Below are 5497 nucleotides of genomic sequence, written 5' to 3'. Positions count from 1 at the left end.
CCAACTGAGCTATATCACCAGCCCATCCTTGACAATCTTAATGGCAAATTGCTGAATGCTTTCTTTCTAAGGTCAGAAATAAGACAAGGATATCTCCTCTCTTTTTTAAAATATTTATTTAGTTAGTTAGTTTTTGGCATACACAACATCTTTATTTGTACGTGGTGCTGAGGATCGAACCCAGGGCCACACACATGCCAGGTGAGCGCACTACCTCTTGAGCCACATCCCCAGCTCCATGTCTCCTCTTGCCATCTCTATTCAACATAATATTGAAGGTTCTAGATGAGGCATTTAAGCAAGGAAATGAAGTAATGGGCATACAGATGGAAAGAACAAGGTCAAACTCTTTGTTTCTTAGATGAGATGTTCTTTAATATAGAAAAATCAAAAGGAATTCACTAAAAGGTAGAATTAATAAATGAGTTCCACAAGGTTGCAGGATACAAGACCAATTATATACAATACCAATTATATATACATATATATGTAGTTCTATACACTTACTATAAACAATCTGAAAAGGAAATGAAGAAAACAAATAACATTTACAGTATCATCAAAACTAAATACACTATACTAAAACTGGAACAATACAGAGAAGATTAGCATGGCCCCTGCACAAGGATGACACGCAAATTCGTGAAACATTTCATATTTTTGCTGATAGCTAAATAAAGTCATAACATTGTTTAAAAAAAGAATAAACTAATCAGGCATTTTTGTTTGTTTGTTTGTTTAGCTCAGGAATGCTCCTAAACCCTGAGCCACTTCCCCAGCCCTTTTGTATATTTTATTTAGATACAGGGTCTTGCTGAGTTGTTTAGGGCTTCACTAAATTGCTGAGGCTGGCTTTGAGCTTGCGATCCTCCTGCCTCAGCCTCCCAAGCCTCTGGGATTACAGGCATGCGCCACCATGCCCGGCTATTTAGGAATATATTTAACAAACAAAGTGCAGAACTTTACTCTAAAACCCACAAAAATTGAGGGGGGTATATTGAACCCCAGTGAGAGCTTGGCTCGCATGCATGAGGCACTGAGTTCCATCCTTAGCACCACATAGAAAAATAAATAAATAAAACAAAGATATTGTGTCCATCTACAAATAAAAACTGTTTTTAAAAAGGATGTTTTCTTGGTTCATACATGATTCTGTAACAAAATGCCACAGACTGGACAATTTAAAGAAGAGAAACATATTCTTTACAGTTTGGGAAACTGAGCAATCCAAGATCAAAGTGCCAGTAGATAAGGTGTCTGGTGAGGGCTACTCTTTGCTTTCAAGGTGTTGTCTTGCTGTTGCATTCTCACATGGAAGATAGGGAGAGCACTGAGTCTGCACTTGGAGGACACAGAAGAGAAAGGGATTTAGTTATTTTTCTCCAGCTCTTTTTTGATATCAAACTCATTCATAAGGGTGGGAGCCCTCAGGACTCAGGTCCCATTTCTTAATACTATTATGCCAGATCTTGCATTCTAACATATGAATTTTTTGGGAGACATACATTCAAACCATAGCAGATGAAAATTTGTCCCACTGACAAATTGATCTATGGATTCAATGCAATCCCTATCAAAATCCTAGCTGGCTTTCTTTTTGTACAAACTAATAAGCCAGTGCTAAAATTTATATGGAAATTTAGGAGACCCAGAATAGCCACAACCATAATGAAAAAGAACAAAGTAGGAGGACTTTACAATTTCAAAACTTTTTACAACTTCAAAACTCTTTACAATTTCAAAACTTATCACAACACTGTGGTAACAAAGACAATGTGGTACTAGCATAGGGATAGACATATAAATTGGGGGAATAGAACTGAGAGTTTAGAAATAAACCCTCACATTTGCTGTCAATTGATATTTGACAAGGGGACAAAGACCTTTCAATTGAGAAAGAATAATTTTTTCCATGAATCATGCTGGGTAAACAATCCAGATGCAAAAGGAAGAAGAAGGAGGAGAAAAATAAATTTGATCTCACCCTTATACTGCAAACAAATATTAACTCAAAACTAATTTATAGACCCAAGTATAAGAGCTAAAAGTTCAATAGTTCAATTCCCTGTGCCATATATAAAGAAGAAAGGAAAGTGCAGAATGGGGGTGGGGTGGGAGGGTGATGGATGGGGGTGGGGAGGAGAACAGAAAAGAAAAAGGAAAAATATAGGCTTTATTTCTTAGAGCAATTTTGAATTTATGGAAAAATTGAGCAGAAAGTACAAGAGAGCTCCCTCCCCCATTTTCCCCTAATATGGTTCTTTGGTATTACTACTGATAAATCAATATTGATAAAATTAAAGTCTGTGAAGGATATGGAAATGATAAACCCCAAAACAGTGGCCTGAGAAGAGGGAAGGAGAAGGCGAAACTTTGATAACATTGATCCTTTATCAATACATCCTTTCCCAGTGACAAGACAATCCTTGGGAAGGAAGCAAACCTCACCCTGTGACAAGACAATCCCTGGGAAGGAGATATCCATCAAACCTAAAATGACAGTCTCTGGAAAGAAGCCCAAACATTAATCATTCCCCAAATAAGTCCTTTTCCAGGGACAGTACAATAGACCCTGGAGGGAAAAAGATAAGTGCTGAATGCTGAACTCTGAACCCTCCATCCTTGCCCAGTGCCCAGTAACAACAAATTTCAAATTCTCACAACCTGTTTCCTGAATGCCCAAACTGATATGTTCTGTTAAAGTCTTCAAGGGTTAAGTCATCTTCCAGTGTGTAACTTATATAAACCCAGACCTCTCCTGTAATCAGGGCCATTTTCTACCTAGAAAGTGAGCCCTTCCGGTGCATGATTGAATTTGCCAATAAATAAACGGCATTGCTGAATCTGTTGAGATCTGCTTCAGTCCTGGTTGTTTGTGCCACAGTCTGGCTGGGCACACAATCACGAGCCACCACACAGCTTGTAGATTCAAACAGCAACTCTTTATTCCCGAACTCACACCAGCCGTCTACAATCACGTTCTGGGGAAATCCACGTTCTCTGTCCAAATCCAACTCCTCTGCCCAAATCCACCTCCACTGGGCATCTGTCTCCCAAAAAATACTGTCTAAATCCCGTGAGAACTCAAGGGGAACTCAGGCAGCAGGATACGCCCTATTCCCAGGAGGAATAATCTTAAACCTGGAACGCCCTAAACCCAATTATCTTAAACCGGGAACACCCTAATCCGCCTTGGTCCTTGAGCAAGGTCACCTACATTCAATGTCACTGCAAAATGTCAGCAACATGGGGTACGCTGGCAAGGAAATTGTCATACCTACTTGGCTAATGGCTCCCAGCATGTTTGTACTTTCATTATGGTGCCAAAACCGTTTTGGTTATTTTTCCTTACAATCCGTAATTTAGGATTCACTCTTTGTGCTATGTAGTTGTATGGGTTTTGACAAATGTGTAATATCATGGTGTCCACCATTACAGTATCATACAGAAGAAGTTTACACCCTAAAAATTCCCTATACTCCACTTATTCATCCCTCTTTTCTCTCATGGCAACCACTGATTTTTTTTTTTTACAACCTCTGTAGTTTTACCTCCTTTTCTAGAACATAACATAAAAAACGATTAGACAGAACGCAGCATTTTCAGACTGCCTTCTTTCAGTCTTGTAGGATTATACAGTTCATAACTAAATGTTTGTATGTGGTTTTATTTTCTTAGTATATATTTCTTAACAAGTGGTATATCTGGATCAAGGAGTTCTTATGTTTTTGAAGCTGTTGAGTTTAAAATTGTTCTATAGAAAAATTCAGTTTATATTCTTATTAGCAGTGTATTACTATTTCCCCAATCTCTCATCAAATAGGTATTGTAAAATGCTTTAGAGATGGAAATGGCTTTTTTCTTCTGAATATAAAGAGAACTCCGGGCTGGGATTGTGGCTCAGCAGTAGAGCGCTCCCCTAGCACGGGAGGGACCTGGGTTGGGTCCTCAGCACCACATAAAAATAAAGGCATTGTGTTAAAAAAAAAAAATTGAGCTATTTATTAAAACATAAATAAATAAATAAAGAGAAGTCATACTATCATTTTAAATTATTTGTAAATTGAAAGGTTAAAATAGTATTTCATTACCTTAATTTGTATTTCTTTGGTTGCTAATCAAAAACTTTGTGTTAGAAAAAATATATATTTATGCCCCTTAAGTGACATGAATCTAATGGGTATGTGTTAAGTATTTACAATATAACATGATATTCATAAATTAGCATTACTGAAAACCTATTCTAACATAGTAATTGTTAGGTATTATATAAACATATACAGAAGAATACATTTCTAACTTCCAAGCAATCAGAGTCCCGGAAAGTCAACAGCCAATTAACATTGAGTGCCTACTATTTGCCTGGAACTACTTGTTTAATAGCAGCTTTATTGAGGTACGATTAATGTTCAATGAACTGAAAATACTTAAAGTGTAAACTTTAATAATTTCTAACATATGAATATCCCTGTGAGACCATCACCACAATCAAGAAAAGATATACATCACCCCACACAATTCCTTGTGCATCTTTATAATCTCTCCTTGATTTTGACACCTCTGTCCTCCCACCATTTCAAGGCAACTACTTTTTGGTCATCATAGATTAATATCTTTTTCTAGAATTTTATAGAAATTGAATTATGCAGTGTATAATCTTCATGAAGGATAGTATTTCTTCTTTGACTTAGCAAAATTATGTTGTGATTCATTATTGTTGCACATAGCAATAGTTCATTTCTTTGATTGTTGAGTAATATTCTATTGTATAGACAAATCACAATTTGTCCATTCACTTGCTAACAGACATTTGGTCTGTTTTTGATTATTACTAGTAATGCTGCAATGTATATTCATGTATATCTTTGCATGAACATATTTTCATTTATCTTGAAGAACTACCTAGATATCACATGGCTGGGGCATGTGGCAGGTGTATGTTTAACTTTTAAAAAATTTTTTATGATACCAGGGATTGAATTCAGGCATTTAACCACTGAGCCACTCCCCAGCCCTTTTTTAAATTTTATTTTGAGAAAGGTTCTCACCAAGTTGCTGAGGCTGGTTTTGAACTCATAATTCTCCTGCCTCAGTCTCTGGAGCTGCTGGAATTATAGGCATGCACCCACATGCCTGGCTTATGTATAATTTTTTTTAAGAACCTGACAAACTGTCTTCCAAAATGTTTGAATGGTTGGTATGATTAGTCTAAGGATTTGGAGCAATTGGAACTCTTATACACTGTTAGAGTTTGTAAACAAGTCAAAATAACACCTGGCATTTTGCCAGGGGAATGTTAGAGTTTGTAAAGAAGTCTGGATGGTGCCTGGCAAAATGCCAGAGGGAGTGGTTTGAGAAGTAACAAAAGCGAGCCATTAAGTGTGGAGATTCCTTATTGGTTGACTGATGTATCTAGTTTATGCTAATTAGATAAGCTGTGTGGAATGTATAAATACTGCTCCTGTCCTGCAATAAACGGCTCCCATTCCTGCTGTAT

The 5497-nt window shown here is 37.0% G+C and overlaps 1 non-coding gene across 1 annotated transcript; it reads left to right on the top strand.

Moving 5' to 3' along the window:
- The first annotated feature begins 552 nt into the window (after positions 1-552).
- Positions 553-662, top strand: LOC114100752 (U6 spliceosomal RNA). The gene has a single exon (XR_003584134.2). It is a non-coding gene; the product is annotated as a U6 spliceosomal RNA (small nuclear RNA).
- Positions 663-5497: the final 4835 nt, after the last annotated feature.

Source organism: Marmota flaviventris, chromosome 9, assembly GCF_047511675.1.
Source record: "Marmota flaviventris isolate mMarFla1 chromosome 9, mMarFla1.hap1, whole genome shotgun sequence".
Taxonomy (NCBI): Eukaryota; Metazoa; Chordata; class Mammalia; order Rodentia; family Sciuridae; genus Marmota; species Marmota flaviventris.
Note: the sequence above shows the minus strand (reverse complement) of the source record. Positions and strands in the feature narration are given on the sequence as shown.